This window comes from Lytechinus variegatus, chromosome 14, assembly GCF_018143015.1.
Source record: "Lytechinus variegatus isolate NC3 chromosome 14, Lvar_3.0, whole genome shotgun sequence".
Classification (NCBI taxonomy): Eukaryota; Metazoa; Echinodermata; class Echinoidea; order Temnopleuroida; family Toxopneustidae; genus Lytechinus; species Lytechinus variegatus.
In genome coordinates this window covers 3,477,358-3,490,567 of record NC_054753.1, presented here as the reverse complement: position 1 = coordinate 3,490,567, position 13,210 = coordinate 3,477,358, and the positions used below count along the sequence as shown (strand labels likewise).

Sequence of the window (13,210 nt, the reverse complement as noted above, 5' to 3'; positions counted from 1 at the left end):
TTTCTCATGATGCCTCAGCACTATTCAGGGTCTCTTTGTTCTATTCCACAATGACGACTGAACATGCATCCCGATTGTCAAATTCAAATGCCATCTATTTAGAGTAAAATGTACTTACAGCATCTAAAAGCATGGGAAAAGGGTCAGGAATGTGATTATAGTGTACTTGACTATCATCTTAGATTTCAATATTACAATAGAGAAGAGGTCATGGGATGTTTTTCAACCATTGGACTTCAAATTTGCCATTTTTTCAGTTGTTTACCCAAACTAAAGGTCTGGTTTAATATCAACTTACAAACCACTGTCATAAATATCCTTTCAACTATGTATTCTTAAGATCTACGAGATGGCACCATGACTGGATGCTGCCTTTAATCTCACCACCCTCCCCTCTCCCCCCTCCCCCCCCCAAAAAAAATGCTTAGAATAGTATTAACTATTTTATATTAAACATACAAATCACACTTGATCACACTTGATAACAGCTTAAATCAAATGTTATAAGACTGATATCTCTTTAAGCTGTTTTATTGAATTACACTTATTAAAGTTCACATAGTTGCAGTGATACCAATTTGTTGAGGGCAAGGATAAAGAGGAAATATTTTGAGATCCATTTTATATCAGACAAAATAAACTGTTTTATCTCAGCTACAGTGCCTACACCCAAAATTGAAGACAAAAGATACCTGTAATATCTTTCCAAAGTGAGAACCATTTTATCTCGGAAAGTTTGATAATATACTACAATGCCTCTTACTAAATAGAATCTGGGGGATATATTGTTAACAAATGTAAGCCAATGATACACTTCGTTATGAATTATTCTTTAATATGTCACTGAATATTAGTGAACAAAAAAACAAACAACCTACAGTCAAAGTAATGCACATGTACAATATAGTTCGACAAGAGTTCCAATTTGATCACGCTCGGACCAGCCTTGTTTTCATACATCGTCTGCCTCACAGCAAAAAAAAAAGGCCTCTGGTCGGGTCAGCAAATATCTATAACGCATACTCTACATATTCTGTGACGTCACGACTGTTACGTCTACGGAAGACAAGACGTCAAATTTTCGCCGTGTCTTTAAATGGGACAGCTTGTCTGTGGAACTCTCACCCGGCGAGCTACCCACGTAAACGTGTTTCTCGGTGAGACACTTGTCTTTGCCAAGGAGATGCTATAAATACGCGAGGTAAACAGTGCCAGAATGAAAGCTAACACCTCGCAAGAGGCGCCAAAAGAATTTCCTTCGACATGGGATTCGGAATGCATCACTAGCATGCATGTCATTGAGACAACTTTCAAGACATTGTTACGAGTCCTTTCCCCGCTTCAAAGCGATCAAAAAATGATGTGTAAGTCATTCTTATTCGAGAAATAAAATGGAATTTCGAAATTAAGTCATTTCAATATCTCAAAACTTTGAAGAACTTTTAAATATGTCGATTTTTTTCATTCGTCAAAGTACAAAATGACGCCCAGGCTAACGTGACTTATTTTGAACAGGCACGATCAACGCTAATTGCCAAATTTTATCAAACAAGTTCAAAGTCTCCATACAAATTTTTACTTTCATTATTAAGTCTTGTAGAATTTTCATCTACAACCCTGACACTCGAGTCTCGAGCAACTTAAAATGATTCCATCGTTCGCTTATATTTAATAAAAACCAATTTACTTTGTAAAACTTGTGAAAAATTATGTATCCGACTTCCGGCACGCCGAGATGGTGAACTCTAAACGCAATGTCATTGATCGCATTCTATCATTTTATGAAACGACAAAATGTGAATTATCGATTCATAAAATACCATAATAAAATGTAAATTGCCGAGGTGCTTAAACTTTACAAACTTTAAAAAGGAGCACCCATCGACAATCAAACGTGGACAGGTGGACAGGTGGACAGGTAAACATGCACGTAAAGTGAACTTCGGGGGCATGTGACTCATTGCTTTATAATTGTCTGCACGTCAGATTATAAAACATGATACCCCATTTAAAACATGGTGGCCAAACAGTCTCACCTAGCTTTCAAGGGTTCATAGAAATGACATCCGCAGGGCAAAACTGCTTTTACCATTCCCCTTTTTTTTCTGGCGGGGTCTACTTTGGTGGAAGACAAATCCCTCAGGACAATCCCCGAGATTTGAATGATGGTGCTTTTTTACTCGAATAGAAAGTGCTTGGCAGAATTTTAGCGAAATGCATGTAATGATCCAATGAAGACTGATAACGTCGCGTAAAATAGTTTAATCGGTACTATTGGACGTTTGTATTAATTTTGATGAATTTATTTATCTTTTTTCTATCGTTCGACTGACTGAATCAGTCAACATGGTCAACAGTAACACTGTATACAGTCTCAATTTTATTTCACAGGTTTCTCGCGCATCAAAAACGCACAAGATTGTGCGGCACCCAAATATCAAGAGCGTTTGGGCCATTTTCGTTTCTCCCTTTTTTTCGGGAGGGGGGGGTCGTAACCACAGACCAACGCCAGGTCGATATTCGACTTTTACGGCATCCATCATAACAATCTCTGTAAAGGTGAAAGCCTTTGGCGTCGTTGATACATGTAGGTCCCTACTAGCCTTTTTAGCAATTGGTGATGTTTCCAAGAGGGCAGAGGGGGAGATATCAGCATGGCATTTCATCTTACACACAGAAGCACCCATATACCTCCCAAGCATGCCGTTTAAATAAGAAACAACTATCATCATGATCACATCATGAATGTCACAACATAGTGCATGTTACAGATAAACGTAATCAGAGTCGGATGTTTCTGCTTAGGTGATACCTTCGAAAAGCCTGTACTTGACCTTCTTCACGCCCTTGTCATAACTGAACTCGGTGGATAACATTAAGGTTATGAAAACATGGCATACAAGCATTGCCCTAGGCCTATATCTCTACATTGGTCTTGGTGTAGCGCTCCCGACAGAGGAGAACTACCGATGATATCATTAATACAGATCAAGATATCCATCCGTAAGAGATGCAATAGGGATACCCGACATGATGATCGGTCCCCGCCACTACCTAGAGGATTGTATGACATTACCAAAGACACTATCTGTTCTATATCTGTAAGTTTTTATAACTCGACCTACATGCACTATAGTCAATCATCCGGATGGTATATCAAAATGAACTTTTACACTACCATTCCGTATCAGGCTACATCACCCTGGCTTTACGTGTAGCAGACGACGTTCGGAGTCTCCGATCACACTTGTACGTCCAGGCATGGACATGAGGGACGTGAACAACATGATGATGATGATGCAGACATCGAGTCTTAACATGAATGTACAAAGACAAAAATCCCTGGTCTTGCCAAGAATTCAGATTATTTCCTTCTGACAAGACGAGTCAGTAAAGTCCATGGTGTATGGCGTCATGTTGCTCCTCAAGGAATAATAGATCTTACACCGACGCCTGAGCACATTCGACGTGTACCTTTTGAACAGGAAAAGAAAAACTGTCCTTCCATGCATGGGACCCAGTCCTGGAGCATACGTCGTGATTATTAATCTTTTGAAAATGAAGTGTTAATTTCTGAATAATAAATACTTCTTGGTATCTTGGGACAAAATAAATATTTGGAAGTCGAGTTTAATATTGTATTGGGCAAACCTCCTGTGGTACGAGTGTTGTACAATAAGAAAAGGAATCGTTGTTCAACTGGGCATGATTACACTGTGGGTGGGGATGTTGGGTCTGCATGAATCGTATAGACTGGGGCTGTATTGAGCCACTATTCTGCTCATTCAAACCTCTAACCCTGTGCAGTCTTCAGTATCATGGCAGCTTCTTCTTCATCGATCATTGTCACTTCAGAATATTACTTGGTGTCTAAGCGGAAAGCCAAGACACGTTCTCTTGATATTTCTTGCTTGCTTCCTTGTGATCTTTCACATTGCCAGGTAATCCACCAGGAGAATGCCAATCATGCATCGGCACCTACATCTTGGGTTTCATAAACCTTAACCAGCTTCCCTTCTCATATCTGTAACACCTCTTGTATGGTGATGTGTGCAGTCTATGAGGTCAAAAACTCAAAACTTAAAAACTCAAAAGCTCCGATTTGTAGTTAAAGAGAAATTCCAGTAGTTGCAGTGAACACTGATTTCATGAGAAAGTCTGTAAAACAAGGCTTAATTGTCAGTATATCATCGAGGATCTAGATCTGGTACAGTTACATAAACTGAACTTTGTGAAATCTTGAAATCTACGCTGAAAAATGTTCACACTGAGGATCACCAACACAGATAGGCACAAGTGGGACAGTGTATTAATATTGCTGGAATAAAGACCCGACGGAAGTGACCGAATCCGCGCTTATTTTGCTTATTTCTCAGCAATTTTACTTCCAGAATCCTTTGGTACATATTTTTTATTCATACAAACAGACACTTCAGTGGTCATTGTATTAGATTCTGTCAAAAAGTCATTTTGAGGTGGTTACCAAAACTGGAATTTATCTTTAACCCATCACTGATCTAAAGGGTATCAACCACCTTCCAAAAATGCGGAGATGATCTTAATCATATTGGAACATTGTTGTCATTATCCTCGTCTTCATATTGATATCAAACCACGCGTCCAGATAAAGGATGTATGGCAAGGATTCGAAAAGACTGCACAAGTTCTTATATTCAGGATTGCGATAGGAGGCCTCTCGAAGATCCTCGTCACATTGACCATGTTGACGAAATTGTGCTAATTGAAATCAAGAGACGGTCTGATCCATATTTAAAAATGCAGATTAAATGATTTTGATAAATCGTTCGTGGGTACGGTAGATCAATGGGGATTGATTCGAACCTTCAAATCGCGGATTGTACAATTCATTGATGCAACTATACAGTAAAGACGGACACATGTCGTAATATGTGCTCGCATTTATTTTCTTCCAAATCAAAGATCTATCCGAAGTTTAACGATGAATATAATATTAAATGCAACTGGTTCCGATAAGAAGTGAAAATGTAGAAACTGATAATGAAAATGGGATATTTTTCGTTTGAAAATATCTAAAATAATTTTCAAACATGCTTATATAAATATTCCTCAAGAGCCTCCAAATTATTCCGTCAATGACTATCAATTCATGATACAGAAAATTTCCTCAAAACATTGGGAAATACTATCATAGGCAGATGTGAGGGATAGGTGAAAAGAAGGTCTCCAGACGACATATTCATCTATCATAATCGTTTGTAAATAGGTCGTGTTCGTATTTAGAATCCATTGTGATTATTTATTATGCATGACAATACTAACAATCCGTGCATTATGCAGGGTTTACTATCAATGGTGAAGTGGATTCTTGCTGATATCAGCTGATTGCTCTAGACCCTTATCTCTCTCCCAAACATGCCGAAATTCCAACAGCGGACCCCATTTATGCTGACTACTATAATTTAGCTTGTTCGTATTGAGTTATTACATTAATGTGCGGAAGAAGCCAAAAACAAGTAATCTGCTCTTAATCAATAATAAGAAAATATGGTTCAAATTTAAGAGGTTTTAGCAAATCTGAGGCAAACTCTTCATTCACGGTAAATCATCCACAAAAATTGCCAAAAATAATCTTTTTTACCCATAGATATGTAGACACGACTGTATGTGCATTGTACCCCCCCCCCCCCTCCCCCCCAAAATAAAAAATAATAATACGTATCTGCTTTGGAGAAAAGTCCACCCGCAACTGCACAAAGTTGCGATTTAATCGCCCCAACATTATTAAATTTATTCAGCTATTTTTTTGTTGTTGACGTTTCAGAATAACAATAAAAGCCGATGGTTAATTTTTTTTTTTGAAATCTGGAGCGTTCTTTTTTTTTACCTAAAATTTTCGCTGAAGTTCGCAGTATTATTTGTATTCCCAAATAATCGCTTTAGAATCGCTGATCGGTGGAATGTTAACAATAGGGCAATGTCTGGCCTAAAAATGCGAAAGTTTATCTCCACATGATTGCGAAGAAAGGAAGTTAATCGTATTGCTCAAATATTGCAATAATGCAAATATTTACAAAACATTTTGTTTTCAGTGATAAAAATCGACGAGTCATGGAATACCATGAATACCGTGTAATACTTTTTGAATGATGAGAAAAGAAGCCATCAAATTATTGTTAGATTAAGACAGTGATTAAGCTTTAATTTCAAAGTTGCTTGCAAATACTGTAATGGAGAACGGTGGAGCAAAATGGGCGGTGTATTTCAAACACCAATGAATTGAATATGTGCACACTAGAAGATATAAAAGTTCCCGAAGCCTAAATCAACAATGAAAATTTTCCAAAACAACAGGTCATGAACATAAAATCATAGATCAACTTCATCAACCGACGAAAACATATTCATCCATCAATACATCTATGCCATATCGGGTATCATTATTTTGTAATTTTCAATTTTAAAATATATGATAATGTTTTTTTAACTGAACCAAGGCAATCTGGCCTTTACACTTTAAAACACATCACCATTTTTGCAACTGTTTACATACCCTAATCGTGCTTCTGCGACACCGTTTAGAACCGGGCCTGTCGTGACATCATGACGTCACACTTCGGTATACTCTATTTCTATAAACTTAAAAACTTTTGACAATTCCACAAATATCCCCAACATTACCAAAGTTTGTTGACCCTAAATGACCTTTGACCTTGGTCATGTGACCTGACTCTCGCACACGATGTTCAGGGATACATCATTACCCTGAAGTCTAAATATCATACACTTTTTATGTTATGACTTTTTAAAAACTTAACCTTGGTATAAGATTTTGATACTGATTCCCCCAACATGGTCTAGCTTCATTGACCCTAAATTTCCTTTGACCTTGGTCATGTGACCTGAAAGTTAAGCAGGTTGTTCAGTAATATTGGCTGCCCTTATGTCCAAGATTCACCAGGTCCATTTATGTTAACATGACATTTCAAAAACTTAACCTTGGAAAAGATTCAAATGTTTGACGACGCGGCCGCCAATGCCGCCTGTATACAATTGTGATACGCGGTTACAGGTAAAGATTTGTCACTTCTTGAAATTCAGGTTTTTAAATCAAGCTTGATATTGCCAAAACGGTTTTCACGAAGATCTATAATCATGTGAATGGCGTTTATGTTAACCATATCAGACTGTTTTATGAGGTATGTGTGTGTGTGTGTTAATGTGCACGAATTAACGATAAATATATATAACTCACTCTAAAATCATGGAGTTTGTCAATTGGTCACGGTGAAACAACATAAATAAGCCAACAAAAGCATATGGATCTTCGTGTAAATACTGAGGAATAAGAACTGTACCTGTTATCACATGCAGTAGAAAAAAGACCCCGATTACAATATAATATATCCGCGATTTCATTTGCGTTGACAGCAAGCATGTTCGTGATGATACTGATAGCAAAGAGTTCAAAATAAATTAATAGGTATGCTAAGCATGCTGATGATCTAACAACCATTCATAATATACCACGTCCAAGCATGGACCTATTACGAGATAGGTCCATGGTCCAAGCGAGTGAATGGATACCAAAATGTGAAAGTTCAACTGACCGACCATCCCAAACCGGAGTCGCTTTCGTAAAGAGGAACTAGAAGTGCCATGTGATTTTAAAATCAAAAGCTTTTTTGTAAGGTTTTAAATGTTTTGGGAAAGTATTACCCTATATATTTTCCACGAATCCCTATTTACTCATGGGGAAATAGGGGAGGTCTACATGTACTATAGTATTTTTGGCTGAAATACTGTAGCAAACATTGTGAAAAGAACCAAATAGTCGATTTATCTTACATTTAAGTCTGGTACAAAGAAAAACGTCGATCAGCACGAGAGCTCAAGAAATCAAGAATTTTCACCTAACAGCCTAACTACCGTATGTACACTTGTCAATATTTTGGAAAGCCGACTGTGGTTCCGAAGATCTTGGTGATACAATGTTTTAAAAATAAGTTCGTAAAATCAAAACCAATTACTGCAAACTTATAAGCATTTCGAGTCTGTCAATCGGAATCCTTTGACGCCAGTCGCAATTTAATTTTAAAATGCTTGAGCTTATTTTCCATAAAATATGATTGATCATATATATTTCCATAGTAATCGATGTTGGCTGTATTTATGTATGTGGGGACGGGAATATGAACAGCATAAACAATATCAAGGGGCGACGCCAGGATAATTTTTGATCGAGGCGGGGGTGGGGGACCACCTAAAGATGACCGTGTTCTTCTTGAAATATGGGTATTTTAGAGTTATGAGGTTCCTGATTTCTCCTTGCTATATTCTTCCTCCTTTCTTTCTTTTCTCCAACACTTTTTACCCCTTTTTACATCTTGAAAAATCCTAGGGAGCAGTCGCCCCCTACCTCTGGATGTAGGCCGTCAATTTCTCCTAAACATTTAACGAACAATTGATATATGAACGAAACTTTATTGGTGAAGATTACTATGAGCTGCGAAATTTAATCCCCAGCAATATGAGAATAAATCGTGGTCAATTATTTCTCGGCTAAATCTGCTGGGCGATTGCTTCTTTACATCATTATAAAGACAAGACGACGATACAATAATCTCTAAAATGTCTGCATAGAAGATTCAGTACGACTCTTCTTTTTTCTTCTATAGTTTCCATGATCTATACTAATATGATAAAATTGTTATCATTATTATAGGAAAACGATGGATATGGATCATAAATGCATCTAATCCAACTACAGCGCGTAACCACTAATCCATGACAGACATATGTACGTGAGAGATTTGCGCTTTGCGGTCTCTTATAATTTTTTTTTTTAATAGTATTCCTTGGAATGAAAAATCCACTGCCGTGGTTGTTGTAGGTCCATGATCGCATCAATCTAGTCGTTTCCAATGCGGTTTCCTTGGCAACCACGAGATCAAAACATTTCAATGACTGGGTTTTTCTTTGAAATGCCAATTCTAACGTTCTTTGAAGCGCGAACAGTGGATACCGATCATTATAGACTATGACCGGAAAAGTAAATCGAACAATATTACCGCGAGGCGAACATTTCGGCAATTAACGGTTCAGAAAGGAAATGTGGACTTACTTCAGTCTGAAACAAAGAAATTAAGACGTTGTGTCCTATTTTGATTTCGATCAAATAATTATAGGATACAAACTTTTCGTCAACATGTTCCGAGAGATATTTACTAGCACGGGCTCATGATATTTCCTCAAGTCTAGGAATGACGAATCGTGGGTTTGAAAACTCTCGAGATCTTATTCAAGGAAACGCGGTTTCTGAGTACAAGACATGAAGGGTGACACGTAGATCATATAAGTCATCTCGTAAAGTGATTCATACTTTCATACTGAGAATATAGTCGATAGTGGTTGACATACAGTCTGTTTACGGATAAAGATAAGCTGATAAGCCAAAACATTATTCCTCAATAAAGGATGTGGTAAAATGATTTCAATTCAATGTAAACATAGGCCTATCAATGTATCACTTCCGTCTGAATTCACCCCCCCCCTCCAAAAAAAGGCGAAAGGCTCCCCTCCATGGGCGGATCCATGGGGCCCGAGGCCCCCCCCCCCCCTTCTATTGGCGGAGCAATAAAAAAAGAAAAAGGGGAAAACAAGAAAAAAAGAAAAGGAAAAAAAAAGGAGAAAACAGAAGAGAAACATAAGAGGAAGAAGAGAAGTGAATTGTGAATAAAATAAGATGGAAAATAATTTCTAAAATATTTCATGAGACTAGTCACTATACAAAATTTTCACTAGCGCTTCGCGCTCGCATTGCCTTTTAGGTGATTTACATATCCTGCTCAATATGGAGCTTAAAATATCAAATTTTGAATATTTAACACACATTTCAAGTTGGAAATCGAACTTTCAATATTTTGTTCGATTTACAAATTGATTTTCAAAAAGTGCTCTGTTTTATGGTCTGAATATTGACATTTACTGCTCGCGCTGAGCGCTCATAAAATTTGATTTGTCAGGTACCTATTATTTTCCTGTATTCCATAAATTTCTCAAAATATCCCCATTCGGGTCAGATTGTCAAAACATATCAGCAAGCACTGTAAACTCTCACAATTTGATTGGTGCGTTATGTATATCTCAATATCAATTCTATAACTAACTCAAAATCCCAATTTCATGACAGTTTATCCGAAATTTCGGCTCGCGATTTGCGCTCGCACTGATCGTTGAAAACTCACTTTTGCATCTTATTCATAATTACTGAAATATCCCGTTTTCAGGCCATAATAAACAGATTTCACGCTCTCATTACGCTTAGTAGATTAATCAATCAATGTAATGATTACATTAATTTCCAGAATGGAATAATCGACAAGTTTTATCTTGCGTTTAGGAAGAGAAGAAAAAAAAGAGTCCTTATTTTCATATGATGGCAGAACTACTATTACGTGCGTAATTATGCCACATGCATCCGAGAATGTAGCAATAGCATATAGGCCTAAAGTCGGCACGTGCCGTTATGTACGCTCCTGATGACGTCATCAAAGGTCTCTGACTTACGAGGAGGATACCATTTTAATTCTAATCTGGTGAATCTAGTTTGATCAATATCTTGGGACGGAATTTGAAATTCATTGAAGAAATTAACGATTCGAACTTGATGACCGAAGGATATCAGTACTTTTTTTTCAAACTTCCTGCAATTTCGGTAAATTATTTCATGAAACACAATATGATCTAGACTATGCTTAGTGTAATAAGAATGTTTGAGGGGTCATACCGTGAGGGAAAAATCATCTTTAAAAAAATCTGCGAGCGAACGAATTGAGCTAGCAAAGATTTTGCCCTTTTCAATTCCAAAATTGCATAGGCCCTATTTCACCTTTTCCTCTCATTTTCATAATAGTTATTTTTTGGAGGGGTCTACCATCCATGACCCCCCCCCCCCCCCCCCATCTGTGCGCCAGTGTGTATTTTGTGCCTCGAAGAAAGAGGAATAAGTTCAAGCATATGGGTCTGGGGGGATTCGTTTTACATGTCATTCTTTATGAAGGTGTAGAAAACTCTCTACAATACACACACTCACACATCCTTACAAAATAGATAGAGCGCAGATACACAAAGCTATTACTATTTATAGTCCTCTCGAGTAATTTCAACAAACATGATCCTATTCCATTTACGCCAATGCCGACACATGCAAATCACAACATCTGCACGGATTGCGCAGATAAATCCCGCTACGATCAATATTTAATATTAACTTGATTAGCGACAGACAATGCGGGAAATGAAAGTGTAAAACCGCACGTAGGCTGTATTAGTAAACACACGAAAAGGTCGCGTAGTAAGTCAGTACCACACACACACCCGGGACGAGCCTCCGACACACCTCCTCATATCTACGCGACATCCGATTATGAAGTATCATTTTCCATTTCCGCATCAATCCTGTAACAATATTTCCAGCTCACACGATACGAATATGAATGATTAATCTTATCATGATCTTATGGTACAAAACTAGGAGTACGGATAAATCCCGGGATAACTAACACATAACATAATACTGTAAATGACTTTCTAAAAGATAGGGAGCACAAAGCTCCTTGTGATTAAAGGAACGTTTGTTACAAAGCTTAACAGGAGTATAAGTATCATGTAAGAAAATACCATTTCCGTTCATGTAATTTGGAAAATCTGCCAGATATACTGTACATGCAGGTACAACTCCACATGCATAACTCATAATATTACAGGCCTAACCGATAGCAAAGCTGTTCATATCATTACGGAAGAGGATACAATTTCCCAGGTTGCCCTCGTACACATGTATGGCGGGACTCTTTCATAACTGTCCCCTTCGTGAACTTTAGCGTAAAATAGTCTCATTTCACAGACCACTTTCCAACGTAGCAATAAGCTCAAAATTTATACTTCCTTGAAACTCGAAATGATACACAAATTACACTTTAATAATTTTAATGACATGTCCATTAACTCAAGAGATATAAAGTCCAAATCATACGCAATTAAGCTACGATTTTGTGCGTTAACAGTTTATCGCAAAGAGAAAACACAAATCTCTGAATGGGTAGGTCGACAATATTATCTACGCTGCTTTGTTTACATCGGTTTCGTGCGATCATGAGCTCTACTACATGAAACATTGTCTGGGCTTTTTACATCACCGGTCCAATAGAGTAATTGAAAATCCTAACCATTCCTGACCGAATATTCATGCTTAAAATACCGCTTCCCGGACGGACCTGATTGGGGTTAGCTTAACTTTATTCGTTTAACATCTGTATTATGTTGGCAGAGGGGTATCTACATATAACTATTTTGCCAGACAGACATGTTATAGAGGGAGCTGATATACGTAATGAGCAACATGAAAAAATATCGATGGCATGCATCTCCCCCATTGAGATTTTCGTTGTCCCATACCATACACTCAACATGGCGCCAGTGTTTGGGTATGACGTCATGGAATGCATTATTTTGAGAGGCATACCGAGGGTGTGTTTGTCACGTGACCTCATCAGCATACTACGATGTCGTGAGGGCACTTGTGCCGATCAGTCTTCTATATTTCAATGCATACCAACCCAGACCTCCTCGCTCGCATCCAGATAACCCGTCGAGATTGCACTTTTGATGCTGTCTAGACGTACGAGGATTTGATATTTAATAGATTTACTGAGTTGAATCTGAACGGAACGTGACCAAAACAAGCCTTGTGGTATCAGTGACCGGGAAAAGCTAACCGCCTTGTATCCCCCCCCCCCCCAAAAAAAAAAAAAAAACACACACACCCTCACACGGATGTTTTAACAAATGTATCATCACTATTTTCCTCACTGAAGTCATTATAACGTTTCATCATTTTGAGGAAGAAACTGAAGATTACATTTCATTATTTCATTCCTTGCTTGCCTTCAAGCAATTTTGAACATGAAGAGAAATATTTTCTTATTTGATTGGAGAGCATATTTGTAACACCAGCTAGAGTGTTGCTTTTGATATATCCCTTTTCATGCACAACCAAATACCTCGAATGATACTTGGGGAAAAACAACAGACAGACAGCACAACTTCATGGGATCTGGACAATCTTCGCCCACCCTACCAGTTATCACCATTCACCAATGTAGTTGGATATAATAGCATAGGCCTACTACTTTATATCTGATGGACAGGGACGCCTGTATGTCCGTAT

General features: G+C 37.8%; 1 protein-coding gene across 1 annotated transcript in view; it reads right to left on the bottom strand.

Moving 5' to 3' along the window:
- LOC121427347 (solute carrier family 2, facilitated glucose transporter member 5-like) overlaps positions 1-13,210 on the bottom strand; it is a 35,374-nt gene that overhangs the window by 2,764 nt on the left and 19,400 nt on the right. The window lies entirely within an intron of this gene.